The sequence below is a fragment of the Mobula hypostoma genome, chromosome 17 (genome assembly GCF_963921235.1).
Source record: "Mobula hypostoma chromosome 17, sMobHyp1.1, whole genome shotgun sequence".
Taxonomy (NCBI): Eukaryota; Metazoa; Chordata; class Chondrichthyes; order Myliobatiformes; family Myliobatidae; genus Mobula; species Mobula hypostoma.
This window is the reverse complement of record NC_086113.1, coordinates 26766746-26789160: the sequence shown is the minus strand read 5'-3', so window position 1 is coordinate 26789160 and position 22415 is coordinate 26766746. Positions and strand designations below refer to the sequence as shown.

Genomic DNA, 22415 nt, shown 5'->3' with positions numbered 1-22415 from the left:
AGGATGACAGGAGTGAAGGTAGGACCGATTAGAGATAAAGGTGGGAAGATGTGCCTAGAGGCTATGGAAGTGAGCAAGGTCCTCAGTGAATACTTCTCTTCGGTATTCACCAATGAGAGGGAACTTGATGGTGAGGTTGATGTTCTGGAACATGTTGATATTAAGGGAGATGAGGTGTTGGAGTTGTTAAAATACATTAGGACGGATAAGTCCCCGGGGCCTGATGGAATATTCCCCAGGCTGCTCCATGAGGTGAGGGAAGAGATTGCTGAGCCTCTGGCTAGGATCTTTATGTCCTCGTTGTCCACGGGAATGGTACCGGAGGATTGGAGGGAGGCAAATGTTGTCCCCTTGTTCAAAAAAAGGTAGTAGGGATGGTCCGGATAATTATAGACTAGTGAGCCTTATGTCTGTGGTGTGAAAGCAGTGGGAAAATATTCTTTGAGATAGGATCTCTGGGCATTTAGAGAATCATGGTCTGATCAGGGACAGTCAGCATGGCTTTGTGAAGGGCAGATCGTTTCTAACAAGTCTGACAGAGTTCTTTGAGGAGGTGATCAGGCATATAGATGAGGGTAGTGCAGTGGATGTGATCTATATGGATTTTAGTAAGGCATTTGACAAGGTTCCACACGGTAGGCTTATTCAGAAAGTCAGAAGGCATAGGATCCAGGGAAGTTTGGCCAGGTGGATTCAGAATTGGCTTGCCTGCAGAAGGCAGAAGCTCATGGTGGAGGGAGTACATTCCGATTAGAGGGTTGTGACTAGTGGTGTCCCACAAGGATTGGTTCCGGGACCTCTACTTTGTGATTTTTATTAATGACCTGAATGTGGGGGTAGAAGGGTGGGTTGGCAAGTTTGCAGATGACACAAAGGTTGGTGGCGTTGTAGATGGTGTAGAGGATTGTTGAAGATTGCAGAGAGACATCAATAGGATGCAGAAGTGGGCTGAGAAATGGCAGATGGAGTTCAACCCAGAGAAGTGTGAGGTGGTACACTTTGAAAGGACAAACTCCAAGGCAGAGTACAAAGTAAATGGCAGGATACTTGGTAGTGTGGAGGAGCAGAGGGATCTGGGGGTACATGTCCACAGATCCCTGAAAGTTGCCTCACAGGTAGATAGGGTAGTTAAGAAAGCTTATGGGGTGTTAGCTTTCATAAGTCGAGGGATAGAGTGTTAAAGTCACGAGGTAATGGTGCAGCTCTATAAAACTCTGGTTCGGCCACACTTGGAGTACTGTGTCCAGTTCTGGTCACCTCACTATAGGAAGGACGTGGAAGCATTGGAAAGGCTATAGAGGAGATTTATCTGGATGCTGCCTGGTTTAGAGAGTATGGATTATGATCAGAGATTAAGGGAGCTAAGGCTTTACTCTTTGGACAGAAGGAGGATGAGAGGAGACATGGCAGAGGTATACAATATATTAAGAGGAATAGATAGTGGATAGCCAGTGCCTCTTCACCAGGGCACCTCTGCTCAGTGCAAGAGGACATGGCTTTAAGGTAAGGGGTGGGAATTTCAAGGGGGATATTAGAGGAAGGTTTTTTACTCAGTGGTTGTTGCGTGGAATGCACTGCCTGAGTCAGTGGTGGAGGCAGATATACTAGTGAAATTTGAGAGACTACTAGACAGGTATATGGAGGAATTTAAGGTGGGGGATTATGAGGGAGGCAGAGTTTGAGGGTCAGCACAACATTGTGGGCTGAAGGGCCTGTACTGTGCTGTACTATTCTATGTACTTGGAGGTAGAAATTTATTTGCAAGAAAGCACACAAACTATTTACATGATCATTGGTATAAATATTCAAGACTGTATATAAAACTGTTACAGTTTGGATGAAGGAAAACCACACATTTTCCTACTCAACGGGGTACAATATGAACATGCAGCTAGGGCAGCCTTTTCCATGTTTAATGATTCATTACAGAGGAGGAAACCCTGTTTGGTCACCAGCAGTAAACTTGTGTATATGTTTGTAAACATGTCCTCACAATTCACTCCATTACCTTGGATAGAAACATGCAGACAGCTCAGGTCACAGATTGTATTTATCATTAGTGACCAAAAGACAAATTTCTCCCTCACTATCCATTTATGAGTTCAGTAAATCAATGACAAAATGACCTTTCATTGAAAAAAGTGAACTCTTAATTTCATGTTGTACCATTCATAATAACAATCTCAGGATTTTATAGCCAATGACATAGCTTTATAATCCTGCTGTTACACACTAACAATGACTGACAATCAAGCCACAAAAAAAACTCTCATAAAAAGCAATTACAAGCAAATCTTTTTCCTGAAGTCAACTTGGAGACAAATATTCACTGCCAGACCAAACTATAGCAGCTACCTCACCAATTACTTGAAATGAATGTTGAAATAAGACAGAAAGTGTTTTAACATAAACAGCAAGCAACACAATATCACATCTTGTAGCGGTGCTCCCTCACAATGGCAGAGACCCAGTTACAATCCTAACTGTGAGAGCTGTTTGCATGGAGTTTGTGGGCTCTCCCTGTGGCAGCATGTTTTCCTTTGGGTGCATCAGTTCCCTCTCACATTCCAAAGATGTACCACTTGGTAGGTTAATTGTCTGTTGTAAATTGCCCCTTAGTGTAGATGAGTGGTGGAAAATGGGGAAAGATCTGGAGAATGTAAAGGGAATTTTAAAAATAAAGCTTCGGAATATTAGTATTGAGTATGGCCCCAAAAATCGTTCGGGTTTTACCCCAGTCAGATGTCCTTGGATGAGCCATGAAATCTGGAATTTGCTGAGAGCCAGAGCGGAGGCATTTGATGTGCAGGTCAAGAATGCTACAAGATATGCAGGTATGATCTCTGGAAAGCCACCCCGTGGGCGAAGTGGAAATTCCGGACCAGATTGGAATCAAAGAGAGATGTTCGACAGCAGTGGCAGGTTTGAATAGCATAACCTCCTTTTTTTTTTTTAAAAAGTTAAATCTTGCGACATAGGGGCAGCAAAGCTTCACCTCCAGATGAGCTCAATGCCTTCTTTGCTTGCTTTGACCACCAGAAGAGGTAGGATCCACCTGGCACCCCTTTGTCTCCTGATGATCACCTGGTCTCAGTATCTGAAGATACCTTCAAGAGAGTGAATCCAAGGAAAGCATCCAGTCCAGATGGAGTACCTGGCTAAGTAATGAAGACCAGTGCTCTGCGACTGGCTGGTGTGTTCACAGATATCTTCAAACCCTCTCTCCGGCTGTGTGTGGTACCCACCTGCTTCAAGCAGGCTTCAGTCTTATTGGTGCCAAAGAATATGGAGAGGGGCCCCTATGGCAGCTGGATGTCACTGAACACCCTTCCCAGCAGCTCCTGCAGCCAAGCTGGTGCCAAATGTATTGCTCTGCTTTCTTTTGGATTGCACAGGTGAGGCCGAGAGGGGGATCTTGACAACTGGGCATCCCACGATCTCCATACTTTCAACCCAGGCTTGCGTCTTAGAGAGATCACTCCAGAGCCGCTATCCATTGTCCTTCAGGATAGATGGATGCCATCGCTGAAATGAATTGAATTGACTTTATTCCTTACATCCTTCACATACATGAGTAGAAATCTTTTTGTTGTGTCTCCATCTAAATGTGCAATCATAGTAATTTATAATAATTTATAATAAATAGAACAGTCAACGATTCAAATCAGTGTGTGTTAATCAGTCTGATAGTCTGGTGGGAGAAACTGTCCCGGAGCCCATTGGTCCTGGCTCTTATGCTGCGGTACCATTTCCTGGGTGGTAGCAGCTGGAATAGCTTGTGGTTGGGGTGACTTGGGTCACAAATGATCCTTCAGGTCCTATTTACACACCTGTCTTTGTACATGTCCTGAATCATGGGAAGTTCACAACTACAGATGTGCTGGACTGTCCGCACCATGCTCTTCAGAATCATGCAATTAAGGGAGGTACAGTTCCCATACCAGGCAGTGATGCAGCCAGTCAGGATGTTCTCAGTTGTGTCCCTGTAGAAAATTCTTAGGATTTGAGGGGCCCATACCAAACTTCCTGAACTGTCTGAGGTGAAAGAGGTGCAGTTGTGTCTTTTTCAACAAACAGCTGGTGTGTAAAGACCACGTGATGTCCTCGGTGATGTGGATGCCGAGGAACTTAAAGCTGTTTACCCTCTCAACCCCAGATCCACTGATGTCAATAGGGTTAGCCCACCCCCATTCCTCCTGTAATCCACAACCATCTCCTTTGCTTTTGCAACTTTGAGGGAGAGGTTGTTTCCTTGACACCATTGTGTCAGAGAGATGACTTCTTCCTTGTAGGCCACCTTGTTATTATTTGAGATTAGGCCAATCAATGCAGTATCGTCGGCAAATTTAATTATCAGATTAGAGCTGTGGTCGTCATCATCATCATAATCCTTCAGAAATGGCTGATAATATTTACACGATTTATTGCGCAAATCTGCAAGGAGCACCACCACAAGAAAACAACATCTGTAATGACCTTGGGATTGGACCAGTGTAGATGTTTTATACAGGTATACCCTGTTCATGTTCCATAGTCTTTCAATTTCCTCTTTTAATTCAGCATACTTATGTTTTAACTTACTGATTTCTGTATATTATGTGAGCTGGAATAGCTTTATCTATTAAGTACATTGTTCTAGCTTGTTTATCCTGTAATATTCTACCTGGATGGTTAATATGGTTTGCTCTATTGGTAATGATGTCATAATTATAATTTGTAGGACTTTGACTGTAAAGCTTAATCAGTCTTGTATTCATAGTAAGGAATGGTGTCTTTTATGAGTTTGTATTTTAAAGCAAGATTTTGGTGAATGCTGGCTGCCACTTGAATGTAATCAAACTGAATTAAACTGCTGCAAGATCCTGTAATGTGTTGGATTATTTCTGGTTTCTCTTAGCATTTTCTGCATTTACTGTTTTGAAATTGTTAGGTTTGTTGATAATTTTTTATGTTAACCACCTGGTCCTGTAATGCCACAAGAAATACCTCTTTTTCTTGGAAAGACATCATCAAATCTGAGCCAGGCATTCGATGCTTCAGTGTCGACATCTAGTCTGCTCAGATTGTGGAGATGTCTTCCATGGAGGGCCATGCTCTTCCATTTAACTTTTTTCTTCTATAATAATCATTTCTCCGTTTGTCTGGGTTGTGCTTTAATTTAACTTTTAAAATTGTAAATGCTCTTGTGGAGTGCTGAATCCTGTTTTTGTTGAGGAAAATATATCCTTAAATCTCTATCTGATTGTTGTGGAAATTCTTTGTCTGTTATTCCCCTTCCTCCTTCAGTCCAAGGTAGTGCTAATCTAAGTGTGTTCATGTGTACACAATTAAGATCAGTCGTTTAAGTTCTTAAATTTCTTTGTAAAATTTTCAGATCAGTTACTGAACAAAATAATGTGCCAAAAGAATATATTAATATGGGAATAGCAGAAGTATTTATTGCCTTTGTTATATTTGTACTATTGAGCTCTGTTTGGCAGATTTTCTTAAGCCTTAACATAAATTCTGTCAAAAGTTTTCCTTTATCACACTATGATCTATTTTCTTTGCTTGTTGATGCCCAAGATACTGATGTTTCATATTCATCTATCGGTTGTATAATATTGTATCCTGCTGCTCTGTTTTCCATTCTGCTGGCTCTATTGCACCTTTATGCTTAATGTTTTGCACTTATCTAGTCCTAAGTTCATTTTTATATCTTTAGAAAATAGTTCTGCACTTTGAATTAATTGTTTTAGCTTTACTGATGGAGAGTATTTTTTTTCATGTTTGCACAATTTGCTTTCTTTTGCACAAGTTATATGTCAGTCTTTTTGTGTAGTTTTTCATTGATTCTGTTATACTTCTTTGCTCTATGGTGAAAGCCTGTAAGAAAATGAGTATCAGGGGAGTATATGGTAACATATACTATACATACCTTGATAATTTATTTTGAATTTGAATTTTAATAACAATGTATTATACACTTCCAAATGTGCAGGCAATCAGTCAAAGTCAGTTTCGTTAAACGTGAGTGCATTCTCAAAGATACAGCAGCTCCTTTTCAAGTTTCATGATTTCACAGGTCCGTGTTTTTTTTTACTTTTTACTTGTTGTGACAGGAAGTCAGACATTTTTAAAGTTTTAACCTCATAGCATTAAAAGTCTTTCCCCTTTTTCAGAAGTTCAAGTTCATCTGTGAAGATTGGAGGTTTTGCAGAATAAGCTTTTTTTTTCCTTATTTTGGCGAATGTTTCAAGTTATTTTCTTGCACGCGAGGCATACAGTCCCTATTCATTTATGATACTATTCACTTAACAGCATATTCTAATCCAGTAACAAAAATAGATACATTTTTGATCATTTCAAGATTGGTCACAGGTGGGGAAAAGGCAACGGAGGGAAAAATAATACTGATGAAATTTAATCCAAAAACAGTACATTATGAAAGCAAATGTATCAGTATTACAGATGCAGCTGTTACACATACAATTTAAAGGAGACAATGGGGGAGGATGGCGGGGGGTGGGGGGTGGAATCATTATGCTCAGTGGAGATGTTGGTTTGAATTTATTTGCTTGAAAGGCAAAGCAATTGGGGTAGCCAAGTGCAACAAATTTTATCCAGCAGCAATAATGTGCTTGGATTGAATTCTAAAAGCTGACTCCATGATAGAAGGAATTCAGAAATTTAAAAAAAAGTATATTCTTGCCGGAAAGAAAGGAACATCTGGAATATAAATGCCTTTTAAGATTGATTCAATAACATTGCCAACTTGATGATATTATGGGTTATTTCAAATGGAAGTGGTTCTACAACGTAAAGAGGTTATTGATCCTTTCAGATAATTGTCATGCTAAAATGGGCAGAATTCCCAACACAAATCTGATCTTGGATCTATAAGTTATATCACATCGCTATCTTCTTACATAGCTCATTTGATGGGTTCAGTGTTTTAATCCACTGATGTGGAAAATTAATGACAGGAAGATATTTCTCCAAGACAAAGTGTGCAATGCTGCTTAAATCAAAGTCTAACGAAGCATCACAATGAAAAAATTCTGAAGTAAGTGCCATTTTAAAATCAGAATTACATGTGCTGTGATATGCTAAATGAATATAAAGACTTCATCATTTTTTTATTCATGTTTAGTTTAGCATCAATAATCAACCCCAATTATGCATATTTTAATATTTCTGCTTCAATCTAAAGCTGGCAGGAGAAAAGTAAAATTACAAGATGACAATAAGATTATGAAAACCTGCTGAAGTCTCTCTGTACTTGGAATGTTTCTCACATTCACTGGATCTATACTTTATTCTGTCTGTAAAGGTAGTAGCACACATGTTGTCTGGAGCAATTGAAGGCCATTGTGGGTCACTGTCAACCATGGATGCTGCATCCCAGCTGTCTAGATAGGCAAGCCGGGGCAGTACAACATGGAGAGTAGGCTGCTACCTATGTAGCAAGCAACCCCTCTCCACACAACTGATGAACCTAAAGGAGTGGCAGAGACCAAAATTGTTTGGCATCAGCAGCATTGCAGGACTGGTCAGTTGGCATTGATCTCAATGTAGGACTACTTTAGTGACTCCAGCTCCAGACTTTGCCTTCAGGGTTTACACCCAAGGCCTTCCTATGAGTGTGTATAGCCGCAAGGCAGTGGAGACTTGAGATCAGAATTTTCCTTCTCCTAGAGGAGCTGACAACCACGCTGATGAGCAGCATCTACTCGAAGTGACCTGCTTTAAGGCACCAGTAACCTGCCTTTGCCCCTTCTCTTATCAGTAGATATAGTTCTGTCAGGTTTAGTGGCTAAACCACACGTGAAGGCCAGCAGCAGGACTTGGTTGCCAGAGGTTATCTGAGTGATATGCCACTGAAAGCATTTTTAGGTAGTGGGAATTTACCCCCATTGTCACCCCGGCTATAACAACCTGGAGCAATATTTGCATGGATTTGGTTGCCACCTTCCAAAGTATCTGGAGCCAAAACAAAATGAAGTCAAAGGAAACTACAAATTGCAAAAGGTGAACATTACGGCTGTTTGGAATGGAGTCCAGATAATCAAAACTCAAGGACAAGGTATTTGCCATTTTATCACATATTCTCAAGTGAAATGGTACTTGTCCCATCATAACTGATGTAGTCCCTTAGTGGTCAGTGCAGTTTTTAATGCTCCCTGATTGGCTGTTGGATCAGTTTGTTATCAGGGATTTTCACTCAGCAGGCAATGAAGTACCTAGCATATGTACAAAGCAATTAATTCTCTGCCTGGTGAAAACCTTTGGAATTTTGAGCTGCATTATTTGTTGCATTTCCATTACTTTAATTCCATAGATTAAAAGAGAATAAAGGTAGAATAAATATTGCTCCAAAGGTTGTGGCAGCAGAAAGATTATCAGCGTCCATTCTTAATTATGTCTACCTTTAGTTGCTTAACACTAATACAATTTTGCCTTGGAAAGTGACACAGAGGAGATATTTCAAAATTCTGTTTTATAGCAGGGCAAGCAACTGAACGTCCCGTGAAGGAATGCAAAATCACCAGTACAAAGCATAGCCAAAACATGAGTAGACCTGATTTCAATTCCAGAAAGAGAAATAAAGATGATTAATATTTTTTAGTGGCAGATCTAACATTCAACAGGACTCTCTGTGAAGCTTGATCATGCAGAGAGCTGTTTGCAGAGTTTGCCATCAGATTTGAAAAGCGAGCAGGGCCTGGCAGCAATTTGTGGGATTTTGAGATTACTTAACCGGAGCAGTCAGTGTGGGAGTGGCATTGTGTGACTGGGCCATCATTAGAGTGGGAAACTGGGGCTTTGTCTCAAGAGTCTTTGTTGAGAAAAGGCAGAAACTGAGATTAGTGGCACAGAAGCAGCAGAAGCATTCCTGCATCTGGTGCATTAAAATGCAGCTCCTTTGAGACCATGTTAGGGAACTGGAGCTGGAGCTCGTTAACCTTCAGCTTTTTAGGGATTTGAGTATGTGATAGGCAGGAGCTACAGGGAGGTAGTCACCCCAAGGCTACAGGAGACAAATAGATGACTGTCAAGAGAGGGAAGAGAAAACATCAGATAATGGAGAATAACAAGTACTGTTGAGGAGGACAACCTACCTGGGAGAAGCAACAGCAGGCATGCCTCTGACACCCAGTTGGCCCTCTGGCTCAGAAGGGTAGGATGGTATGGTAGTTTGCCTCCCAGGTGCCAAGGTTGCGATGTTTCTGAACGTGTCCACAATATCCTGAAAAGGGAGGGTGAGCAGCCAGATGTTGTGGTACATATTGGTACCAACGATATAGGTAGAGAAAGGAAGCAGATCCTGAAAACAGAATACATGGAGTTCAGAAGGAAGCTGAGAAGCAGGACCTCAAGGGTAGTAATCTCGGGATTGTTACCTGTGCCACATGACAGGAATAGAATGAGGTGGCAGATAGATGTGTGGCTAAAGAATTGGAGTGGGGGCAGGGATTCAGATTTCTGGATCATTGGGACCTCACTGGGGCAGGTGCGACCTGTACAAAAGGGATGGGTTGCACTTGAATCCAAGGGGGATCAATATCCTTCTGGGCAGGTTTAATAGAGCTGTTGGGAGTGATTTAAACTAAAAAAGGCAGGTGGATGGGAACCAGTATCATAGAGCTATGGATGAGGCAGCAGATCTCCATGTAGATGATGGGTGGAATATGAATGTATTGAAGGGCAAGCCAATGATGGGTACAAATGTAGACAGTGCAAAGAGTTAAATTGTATTACAGAGGCAAAATTCAAAAGGATGAAGAATACAGGAATTAAGGTGCAGTATTTAAATACATGTAGTATTCAAAATAAAGTGGATGAACTCATGGCGTAATTAGAGATTGGTCAGTATGACATTGTGGGCTTCACTGTGTCGTGGCTGAAAGAAGGTCATAGTTGGAAGCTTAATATCAAGGGATATACTTTGTAGTGAAAGGACAGGCAAGAAGGCATAGACTGTGGTGTGGCTCTGATAAGAAATGGAATTACATTTTTAGAATGAGGTGACATGGAATCAGAATATTAAATCTTTGTGGGTGGAGTTAAAACAGCAAGGGTGAGAAAAGCATTATGGGAATCATTTGTAGGCCTCTAATGGGGTTGAGATTACAAAGGGAGTTAGAAAACGCAAGTAATAAGGGTAATGACGCAATTGTAATGGGGGGACTTCAATATGCAAGGAGATTGGGAAAAATCAGGTTGGTGCCAAATCACAAGATTGGAAATTTGTTGAATGCCTAAGCCATGGCTTTTTAGACTAGCTTGTGCTTGAGCCTGCTCAGGGAAAGCTTGTCCTAGATTGGGTATTACGTAAAAATCCAGATTTTATTAAAGAGCTTAAGGTAAAGGAACCCCTAGGAGCCAGTGATCATAATATGATTGAATTCATACTGCAATTTGAGAGGGAGAAGCATAATTCAGATGCATCAGAATCAAAATAGAATAAAAGGAATTACAGAGGCATATGAGAGGAGCTTGCCCATGTGGATTGGTGGGGGGATACTGATGGGGTTGATGGCATAGCAGAGGTGGCTGAAGTTTCTGGAACTAGTTCACAAGGCACAGGATGGATATGTCTCACAGAAGACAAAGTTCTTAAATGGTAGGGGTACGCGACTGTGGCTGAGAAGGAAAGTTAAGGACTGCATAAAAGCAAGGAAAGGGCATATAATGTAGCACAAGTAAGTGGGAAATTGGATGACTGAGAAGTTTTTAAAATCCAATAAAACGAAACTTAAAAAGCCATAAGAAGGGAAAAGACAAAATATGAGGGCAAGTTAACCAATAATATAAAGTAGGATAATAGAAGATTTTTCTGAGTTATATCTATTTCAATGCAAGGTGTACTATAGGTAGGCAGATGAGCTTAGAATATGAATTAGCACGTGGAATTATGACATTGTAGCCATTAGTGAGACTTGGTTTCAGGAGAGGCAGGACAGGTAGTTCAATATTCTGGTGTTCCATTGTTTTAGACAGCGATAATGGGAGGGATTAAAGTGGGAAGGATGGCATTACTAGTCAGAAAAATTTCTTGGCAGTGCTCAAGGAGCCTACTTGAGCCTATGTGGTTCGAAGTGAGGAATAACAAAGGAGGACTACATTAATGGAATTATATTATAGCCCTGCTATTGGTCAGCTGGATTTAGGGAGCAAATTTGTAGAGAGATAGCAGAGAATTGTGTGAAAATTAATGTTGTGATAGGTGAGTTTAACTTTCCACATATTAACTGGAACTCCCATAATGTAAAAGGTTGGATGGAACAGAGTTTGCAAATGTATTTAGGAAAGTTTCCTTTATCAATATACAGAGATCCTATCTCGAGAGAATGTAATATTGCATTTTCTATAAGGGAATGTGACAGAAGGGTATGTAGGATAACTCTTTGGATCCAGTGATCATTAATTCCATTGTTTTCAAGATAAATATGAAGAAGGATAGGACTGGTGCTTAGTTTGAGATTCTTAATTGAAAAATGGCCAATTTTGATGGCATCAGAAAATAATCCGGCAAGTGTGGATTGGGATAGGTTGTTTCCTGGCACAGGGATGCTAGGTAAGTGTGAGGCCTTCAAAAGTGAATTATTTAGAGTACAGTGTGTGTTCCTGTTGGAATAACAGACAAGGCTAACAGGTTTAGAGAATCTTGGTTCCTGTTGAATATTGGGGCCTTGGTTAAGAAGAAGAGGGCAGCAAGGAAAAAATGAATTTTGATGATTATAAGAAATGCCAGAGAACATTAAGAGGGAAATCAGGAGGACTAACAGATGGCATGCAGTTGCTCTGGTGGACAAAGTGAAGGAGAATCCCAAGGGGTTCTACAGATATAATATATTAAGGGCAAAAGAATAGCAGTGGAGAAATTAGTTTACTTGAAGAGCAACATGGACATCAATCATGGAACAGCAATTTTGCAGATGACAACAAGATTGGGCATTTAGTGGACAGCAGGGAAGGTTATTAAAGTTTGCAGCATGGTCTGGACCCGATGGGAACAAAAGGCTGGAAAATGGCAGATGAAATTTAATGCCAACAATTGTGAGGTTTTTGAATTTTGGGAGGACAAACCAGGGTAGATCTTATACAGTGAAGGGTAAGGCACTGAGGAGAGCGGTAGAACAAAAGAATCTGGGAATACGGATCCATAATTCCTTAAAAGCAGTATCACAGGTGTAGAAAGGGTTATAAAGAGAGCTTTTGGCCCATTGGCCTTAATAAATCAAAATACTGAGTACAGGTGTTGGAATGTTATGTTGAAGTTTTGTAAGACATTGGTGACGCCAAATTTGGAGTATTGTGTGAAGTTCTGGTCACCTACCTTCAGGAAAGATATCAATTATATCGAAAGAGTACAGAGAAAACCTACAAGGATATTGCTGGGACTCAAAGACTTGAGTTATAGGGAAAGGTTGAATAAGTTAGCACTTTATTCCGTGGAGCACAGGAGAATTAGGGGAAATTAGATAGAAGTATGCAAAATTATGAAGGGTATAGATTGAATAATTACAAACAGGCTTTTTCCATTGAGTATGGGTGAAACTATAATTAGAGGCCATAGGTTAATGATGAAAAATGAAATATTTAAGCAGAAATGGAGGGAGAAGTTCTTTACTCAGAGGGTGGTGTGCATGTGGAATGAGCTGCCAGTGGAAGTGGTGGATTAAGGTGCATCGGCTATGATTTATAATATTATTATGAAACTCAGGAAAGCTCCATTTGATAAGATTAGGGTAGATTGGGAACAGGAATTGGGGCTTACCATTTCTGTGGATGATTGGGGGCAGATTTTACAATTAGTTAATACTTCCTCTATTTGTGCTAAACATTCCCTAATTCAATTTAAAGTGGTGCATAGAGCACATATGTCCAAAGATAAGTTAGCGCGTTTTTACTCGCATATTAATCCTTTCTGTGATAGATGTTCGGGGCAGATAGCCTCTTTAACTCATATGTTTTGGTCTTGCCCTACTTTGGAAACTTTTTGGAGAGATATTTTCAATATTATTTCTAAGGTATTAAATATAGATATCTCTCCTCACCCTATTACTGCTATCTTTGGACTACCTAAAATTTCTAGTAATCTTTCCCCTTCAGCCCGTAGAATGATTGCATTTCTTACTTTAATGGCGAAAAGATGTATTTTACAACATTGGAAAGAGCTTAATGCTCCAACTACCTTTTTTTGGTTTTCTCAGACGATTTTATGTTTGAATCTGGAGAAAATTAGAAGTAACCTTTATGATTCTTCATTTAAATTTGAACAGATTTGGGGACCTTTTATTCGATATTTTCATTTAATGTAATATTTACCCTTCTTGTTTTTTTTTCACTGTTTTAATGGAGGTCGGGATTGAGGACGTGATTTTAAGTTTAACTCTGTTTGGTTTCAAGTTAGCCCATTGCTTTGCTTTGCTTTTAGTTAGTTGCACGGTGGGTTTTTTTTTGGGGGTTTTTTTTTTCTTTTTTTCCATTGATATATATAAAATCTAGTATACTATTATGTTATCTTGGTTTCTTATGCTTAAATTACATTGTTTGTAGTATTTTCTTTTTGGTATTGTTATCTTTTGGAATTTTATTATACTTTAACATTGTATTAATGTTTATATGGCTTACCTTTTTTGTAAACTTACTCAATAAAAAGATTTAAAAAGAAAGAAAGGAAGTGGTGGATTTGCATTTGATTGCATCACTTAAGAGAAATTTGAATTTGTAATGTATGGAACTAATTATTTTAGAGCCTCCTTAGCACTACATATGGATTGTTGTCTAGGCATGCATACTGATCTGTTGACTGTACATTCGCTGTTGTCTATGTATGCGCATTGTTCTCTCCCTCTCACTGCAATGTGAATGCACCAGTTAAAGCTATCTCCTGTATGTGTGCTTTTATTTAATCAATATTAAGGGTTCAAGGATACCAAACAACACTGCATCGCTGATGGCTTGTCACGTCTCCCACTACTGGCAACTGAAGAAGAAAAGTCTTCACACTATGACCCAGCAGATGTGTTCCACACCACATGGGAGGACCAGTTGCTGGTAACAAATTCTGAAATAGAAAGGAAACATGGAATGACCTGACATTGTCAGCAGTCAGTGAAATCATGATGTAAGGCTGGCCAGCTCATGGTTTCCCCATATTTCCAGAGTTCTCAGCAAGACAAGACCAAGTGTCAGAATTTGAAAGGACACTGATGCATGGATCTCGTGCTGCGGTTCCCTCTAAACTATGCACCAGAGTGTTAGAAAGTCTGCATTAAGGACACCTGGGTACAGTCAAGATATAACCCGGAGCTTTGTATGGTGGGCAGGAATAGATAAACAGATTGAAGACTTAGCCAAAAGCTGTTCGGGATGCCAAAAAGTTCAAAATGCCCCCCACTGGTACTCTTGCACCCATGGGAGTGGCCATCTTCATCATAGTAAAGAGTACATATTGACTTTATTGGTCCATTCTGATCGTTGTGGATGCTCAATCGTAGTGGCCGGAGGTTATACCAATGAAGTCAGGCACCTCAGCGAAAAACTGTCTCCGCTCTGAGGACTATCTTCACCAAAAACTGCTTACCAGAACAAATTGTGAGTGACAATGGACCTCAATACATGTTCATGAGGGAAAATGGAACCAGACATTTCAAGTCAGCTCCTCACCACCCAGCAACAAATGGGTTAACTAACAAGTTTATCCAAACCTTCAAGAAGTCCACTAAAGCAATGGCCAAGGAGGGCATTTCTCTACAACACAAGGTGGATAATTTGCTTTTCGCGAATCAGAACTCTGTTGATGTGATGACAAATCAAACACCTGCAATATTGTTCATGAATGGGAATCGGAGATGTTGCATAGACCTCCTGAAACCAAATCTATAGAGGGAAATGCAGAATAAACAGTTCAGCCAGTTGCCAACTGAAGCAGGAAGGAGCTTTGAGAATGGACAAGAAGACCTAGCGTGTGATTACCAAGTGGACACCTGGTAGGATAGCTACAAGATCTGGACTAATGTACACAGTGAACGTTGGCGATCAGACATGGAGACGTTATGTGGACCAGGTACTGGATGCTCAAATGAAGACACAGCTGAGTCAATTGCATCCAAGAAGACTGTAATGCATCCAAGATGGACACGTTACAGTCACTGGACTTGCCTCTCAGTGATGATCATGTCACTGACAGCAACGTGACACGGGAAACCAAGAATGTTGTCTCTGACATGGCACCTACCAAATGCAATGCCACTCCACAGGCCCAGAGGCACTATCCTGAATGAAACAGAGCACCTCCCAAACGACTGAACCTTTACAACTGAGAAGTTAGCTATGGATGTAACTGTGAAAGCATATTTATTTGGAATATTGGTTTATGAAAGGGAAATTGAATGTTTTGTACATGTATAGTTTTATGCAGCATTAATCTAAAGGCGGAGGAAGTATGGATCTATTTCTTTTAGAGCAATGCCCCCCCTTATCACTACATATGGTTGTTGTCTACACATGCATACTGATCTGTTGACTGTGCATGCACTACTGTCTACGCATGCCCATTGCACGCTCTCGTGCTCTCTCTCACTGCAATGTGAATACACCAGTTAAAGCCATCTCCCGCATGTGTGCTTCTATTTAATATATATGTTGTGCACCAACACAACAGGATTAGTACACAGATGTGAAGGGTATGGAGGGCAACAGTGCATGTTTATAGGACTAGTCAGAATAAGAGTTTGACCTGGACTAGCAGGCGAAAGATTCCGTTTCTGTGCTGTCGTGCTCCATAACTCTAACACTTTGAAGTGAATTTTGAGAGAGACGGAAGAAAAAGAAGAAAAAATGGTAAACAGGATGCAAAAAGAAAAGAAAACAAAAGAATGCCTGCATTTTTTCGTTGTATCACACGAAGTACTTGAGGAACTCAACAAGTCAGGCAGTATCTATGGAGAGGAAGAAACAGTCAATGTTTTAGTCAAGACCCATTATGTGTTTATTCCCTTCTATAGAAATTGCCTGTTTTGCTGAGTTCCTCCAGATTTTGTATGTGTTGCTTAAGATGTTCAGTCTCTGTGCTATCGCTTGTATTTATTCTTTTGTGTGTCTCCAGCATCAAATGCAAATTTTCAGTTGTAAAACTATAGATGGCAGAAATGTATATGCCATAATGTTAAAGGCAACAGTGTCCAACCATCTTATAAGCAATTATTAAAATTTCATGTCATTCAATGGAATCCCCTGGTGAACCAACTGACAAGATACATTGTTTGAAAAACTATCACCCCATCATTATCTGTTCAACAGCAATTTATAGATATCCAGACATAATTGCCCCTCATCAAAAAATGTTTTATCATACCTGTATGAAAATTAACAAGACCATTGGATTTACCATCAATTTCATAACAATATTTTGATGAACATGTTTGCATCTCTTAAGGAAGATTTCGGAGAGGTCTAATAATCTAAGCTGGCATCACTTTAAATCTCTGAGCTGTTGCATTAATCTGTGAATGAGAGGAAAAGAAACTTACCGTAGCATTTATAAGAGCCATTTACAACTGATGCTTGTCTGTTTTCTTATCATCCAGCTATTCTGCACTGTTTTGAGACATGAGTTATAGGAATCCATATGAATTGTTCTCTAATTTACAGATCAGTGAGGAGAATGATCACAGATATAAATACTAAAACGCTACAGGCATGCTTTGGGAGATTATCAAGGATCAGTCCATAAATAGTCAGGACTCTAACAGATCTAGATAGTATACTCAGAGATATCTCCATAAATAAAGTGGCATCACTTGAAATGAACTGAGAAATGGCAGGCGAGGTTAAATCCTGATAAATGTGAGCCAATGCATTTTAGCAGAACTGATGGGGCTACAATATATACCAGAATGTGTAAGATCTTAAAGTTCCCACTATTTCTCACTTATTTTTAACATGCAAGTCCAAGGATCCTTGAAGGTAGCTGTGCAGCTTGATAACCTGATTAAGAAGGTATATGGGGTACTGGCCTTCATCAGTTATGACACTGACTTCAAGAACAGGGAATTTATCTAAAACTTTGAAACATTAGTCAGACCTTCGCTAAAGTATTGTGTGCAGTTCTGTTCATCACACTACAGGAAACGTGATACCACTGGAGAGAGTACAGAGAAGGTTCACTAGGATGTTGCATTAGATAGATAGATAGATACTTTATTGATCTCAAAGGAAATGACGGTAGTATTGCAAGTGCAGACATATGCAAATATACAAATATCAGGGGAGAAGTAAGAAAGAATAAAAAGTAAATTACCTCAAACAGTCTAACAGGAGGCTATAAGTTGACTCATTATAGAGGAATGGTCCCCAACCTCCGGGCCGCGGACTGATACATTGCCGCGAAGAATGCAGTGGTACAGCGGTAGCTGGGATGCACCCAGAACATCCTTAAGAAAAAAGCCGAAATAAACAAGCTAATTAGTTAGGTGCCGCGTGGCACGTAAGTGTCGGCCCGGATCAGAGCCTTTCTAATCAGATTATTGAGCCTGTTGGCATCACCTGTATTGATGTCATTGTCCCAACACAACAATGCAGAGAATATTGTATTGGCAACAACTGAGTGGTGGAACATGTGAAGGAGAGACCTGCATACTCCAAAGGATTGCAGTCTCCTCAGGAAGTAGAGGTAACTCTGGCCCATCTTGTACACAGCCTCTGTGTCGGTGCTCCACTCAGGTCTGTCATCCAAGTGTCCACCAGGTACTGTAGGTCCTCATCACATCCAAATCCTTATCATCAATAGTAACGGAGCAGTGCAGGTTTAGTCTTTCTAAAGCCCATCGCCACCTCCTTTGTCTTACTGATTTGAGCTGTAGGTGATTCTGCTTGCACCATTTGATAATTCATGATGGAGCATTTCAGTTCTGAGGAAAGAATAGAGAGGCAAATTCTCACTTTCCTGAAATGCAGGAAGTAAAGAAGGAACATGAGCAAGTTACATAAATTATGAGGGGTAGACTGCAGGTAGTTTATCTATTTAACAGAAATGAACAAAACTACAGGGCATGGATTTAGAGTAAAGGGTAAAAGATTTAGAGAAAATCTGAGAGGATCTTGTTCACCTACAGGCAGTGAGCACTCAGAGTACTGTGCCAAAGAAAGAGGTGGGAAAGAATAATTTATAGCATTTAAGAAGTGTTTCAAAAAATTATTGAATCATCTAGGCATTAAAGGCTACAGGCTAGGTGCTGCAATGTGAGATTAATATGGATGAGTGACTACTGTTTGGCCTAGATATTAAGTTTATTGTCATATGCACAATTCTCATGAAGTATAGTTGCAATGCAGCAGCATCGGCGCATAGGTACAGACAACACATAGAATAAAGAATATACATAAAATGATTCCTTACATAAGACAAACAAGGCTGTACAAAAACAAGAATAGAGTGCAAAAAAAAATGCAATTGAAGACAAGTCCAGGTTAGTCCATGATGGGCCAAATAACCTATTTCCTTGTTATATATCTTTATGACTCTATAATATATCAGGAAAAAATCAGGTTCATATTAATTTAGTGGGGTGATGAACCAATCATGATACACTCACACAATTCCTTTTCATGTGACACAAACAGGATGTCTGATAGATGGACAATCCAATATCAATCATCTGTCCTTGATCTAGATGTCCAAAATACTCTCTATAATTATTTTTAAAAATACAATTAATGAGCCTTGCACATTTTTACAGATAGATATCATTGATTCAATAATGTCAGCATTGCTAGGGGAAAACACATTGAAGTTTCAGTGCTTGCCATTACTCGCTGTGAATACCGATAACACTGAGACCACACATAATTATGTTACATCTTTTCATTTTGTACTAACTAAGGAAACTGGAATCAAACCAGGGCCATGTAGTGGCACAATGGGTAGAGCTGCTGCCTTGCAGTGTCAGAGATCTAGGTTCAATCCCATTCTCTGCTGCTGTCTCTGAAGCTTGCCCATCAACCACTTGGGTTTCCTCTGGATGGTCTGGATTCCTCCCACATTCCAAAGATGAACAGTTGGTGTGATGGTATTGGGTTTGCTGAGATGAAGTTCTAAACCCTAATGTAGACCTTAAGCCTTATCTGATATAAATAGTCAAAAGTACTCTCACTAAAGGGAGATTATATTGTAACTACCCGATCTTCAAAGACTAGTTCGCTTCCCTGTTTATTCTCCACAGTGAGTTTAGCTGGCAAAACCCACTATATGAGTAGTGGACACTCTTCCCTACCAAGGAGAAGATACTTCCAGCTAATAAAGTAGTATAAAACCCAGTTTTATTTTCTGTGGTACACATTTAAATCCAAACAACATTCTTAAAATACATTTAAAACTGACAAAGGATTTTTATATTACAAAACATTTCTAAATTACAGATCATTTCTAAAACACAAAGGATTTCCAAAACATAGGAACAATTCCTTTAAGCTTGAAAAAGCATACCAACAATGCAGATGAACAAATTTTCCATTACAGAAGTCAAAGTCTGAAGAGATTCTATTCGCTCTGTTTCTTTCATGCTTCTCCATTGCCTGACGCCAGCCCCCTAGGCCTGAGTCGACGTAGTAGCAGTAGTTCTCCATGTTCCTTACCCACCCCTATTAAGCCTGAATTGTTGTCTAGATTTATCCAGTTTTTCTGCCATTTGGGTGTATTCACACACATGTGATATTCTTTCAGATGCTTTTTAACACAATCTTGAAGATATAGATCCTAGCTACCCACAATTAATACAGTCAGCTAACTTCCTTGAGTATATACAAGATGTTGATTAGAGTACTGCACAGATGCAGGAAGAGTCCAGGGAAGAGCTTTTAAAGCCAGTCTCCAAAAAAGGGGGTACCATCAAGCAGAGTGGCCATTGTGGGAGCAGTCATCATGGGAGTGATATGAGTCAGAGTGGTAAGGCTTTCACTCAACAGGGCTTCGGTGAGATCAGGCAGTGGCAAGGTAAATATGTTCATTCCTTATTTCGTTTTTTCTTATTTAACTCTTGAGAATATAGGCGGTATGGCTACAGGACGTGTTCTGTTCCGGCTGTCAGGTGTGGGGCTTCCAGGAGTTCAGGAGTCCACCAGCCTCCCCGAGGGCCACTTCTGCACCAGGTGCATGGAGATGCATCAGCTTAGAGACCGTGTTCAGGAACTGGAGCTGCAGCTCGATGACCTTTGGCTTGTTAGGGAAAATAAAGATGTGATAGACAGAAGCTGCAGGGAAGTAGTAACCTGAAGGCTACAGGAGAGGGATAAATGGGTAACTGCCAGGAGAGGGAAGGGGGAACATTGGATAGCAGAGAGCAACCCTGTGGCCATCCCCCTCAACAATAACTACTCCAGTCGGGGGACGATCGACCAGAGGGAAGCAACAGCGACTGTGCCTCCAGCACTGAGTCTGGCCCTGTGGCTCAGAAGGGTAGAGAACTGAAGAGGATAGCAGCGGTAATAGGGGACTCTATAGTTAGGGGGACAGATAGGCGATTCTGTGGACGTGAAAAAGAAACATGGATGATAGCTTGCCTCCCAGGTGCCAAGTTTTGCAATGTTTCTGAACGTGTCCACAACACCTTGAAAATGGAGGGTGAGCAGCCAGAAGTCATAGTACATATTGGTACCAACAACATTGCTGGCAAAAGGGGGAAGGACCTGAAAGCAGAGTACAGGGAGTTGGGGAGGAAGCTGAGAAGCAGGACTGCTGCCTGTGCCATGCAACAGAGAGGAAAGGAGTAGAATGAGGTGGCAGATAGATGTGTCGTTGGAGAATTAGAGTGGGGGCAGGGAATCAGATTTCTGGATAATTGGGACTCCTTCTGGGGCTGGTGTGACCTGTACAAAAGGGACAGGTTGTACTTGATTCTGAAGGGGACCAATATTCTTATGAACAGGTTTACTACAGATGTTGGAAGTGGTTTAAACTAATACGGCAGGCGGATGGAGCTAAAGATGAGCCAACAGGTTTACAAGTAGATGATTGGTGTAACATGAATGTAAGGAAGGGCAAGCCAATGAGTGGGTACAAATGCAGACAGAACAAAGAGTTAAATGGTACCACAGAGGCAAAATTCAAAAGGTCGAAGAATGCAGGACTGAGGGTACTGTATTTAAATGCACATTGCATTTGGAATAAAGTGGACACAATGAGAGATTGGTCAGTATGATGCTGTGGGCATCACTAAGTTGTGGCTGAAAAAAGGCTATAGTTAGGAGCTTAATATCAAAGGAGAAGTTCTATGTTGAAAGGACAGACAGGATAGCATAAGCAGTGGCGTAGCTCTGTTGGTAAGAAATGGAATTACATCTTTAGAAGGAGATGACATAGGGTCAGAGAATGTTTACTCTTTGTGGGTAGAATTAAGAAACTGCCAGGGTTAAAGAAGAACTTTTATGGGAATCATATATAGGCCTCCAAATAGTAGCCAAGATGTGGCTCCTATTGCAAAGGGAGCTGGAAAAAGCATTTAAGGAATGTAATATCAGAATTGCAAGGGAATTGGGAAAATCAGGTTGCTGTTGAATTGCAGGAGAAGGAATTTGTTCAATGCCAGCGGGATGGCTTTTTAGAGCAGCTTGTGCTTGGTCCTGCTTGGGGAAAGGCTCTCTTCAATTGGGTGTTGAGTAGAAACCCAGTTCTTATTAGGGAGCTGAATGTAAAGGAGCCCTTAGGAGAGAGTGATCATAATATGATTGAACTCATATTGCAATGGAATAAAGGGAGTTACAAATGCAGTAGAGAGGAGCTTGCCCTGGTGGATTGGAAGAGGATACTGGTGGAGAAGATGGCAGAGCGGAGGTGGTTAAGTTTCTGGTAATTGTTCAAAAGGCACAGGATAGATATGTTCCACAGAATAAGTTCACAAATAGCAGAGTAGGCAACCGTGGTTGACAAAGGAAGTTAAGGACTACTTAAACGCCAAGAGAAGTGCATATAAGGTAGCAAAAGTGAGTGGAGAGTTGGGTGATTGGTAAGCTTTTAAAGTCCAACAAAAGACAAATGAAAAAGGTATAAGAAGGGAAAAGATGAAATTTGAGGTCAAACTAGCCAATAGTATAAATAGTATAAAGCCGAAACGTTGACTGTACCTCTTCCTAGAGATGCTGCCTGGCCTGCTGTGTTCACCAGCAACTTTGATGTGTGAAGCCGAATACTAAAAGTTTTTCAGTTATATAAACAGTAAAGGGAGGTGAGAGATGATATTTTACCAATGGAAATGATGCTGGTGAAGTTGTAATGGGGGATAAAGAAATGGCAAATAAATACTTTGCATCTGTCTTCACTGTGGAAGCCACTAGGAGGGTACCAGAGGACCATGAGCGTCTGGGAGCAGGAGTGCATTGCCATTGCTATTGTCTGTCTATCTAGGTACCATATCCGATGTGGACTTTGG

General features: G+C 40.5%; 1 long non-coding RNA gene across 2 annotated transcripts in view; it reads right to left on the bottom strand.

Moving 5' to 3' along the window:
- Window positions 1-13952: 13952 nt before the first annotated feature.
- The window catches only part of LOC134357705 (uncharacterized), a 50260-nt gene continuing 41797 nt past the window's right edge, over window positions 13953-22415 (bottom strand). For both annotated transcript variants that reach the window (XR_010020705.1, XR_010020706.1), the window contains one exon: window positions 13953-14056. This is a non-coding gene — a long non-coding RNA (uncharacterized LOC134357705). The remainder of the gene's footprint in view (window positions 14057-22415) is intronic.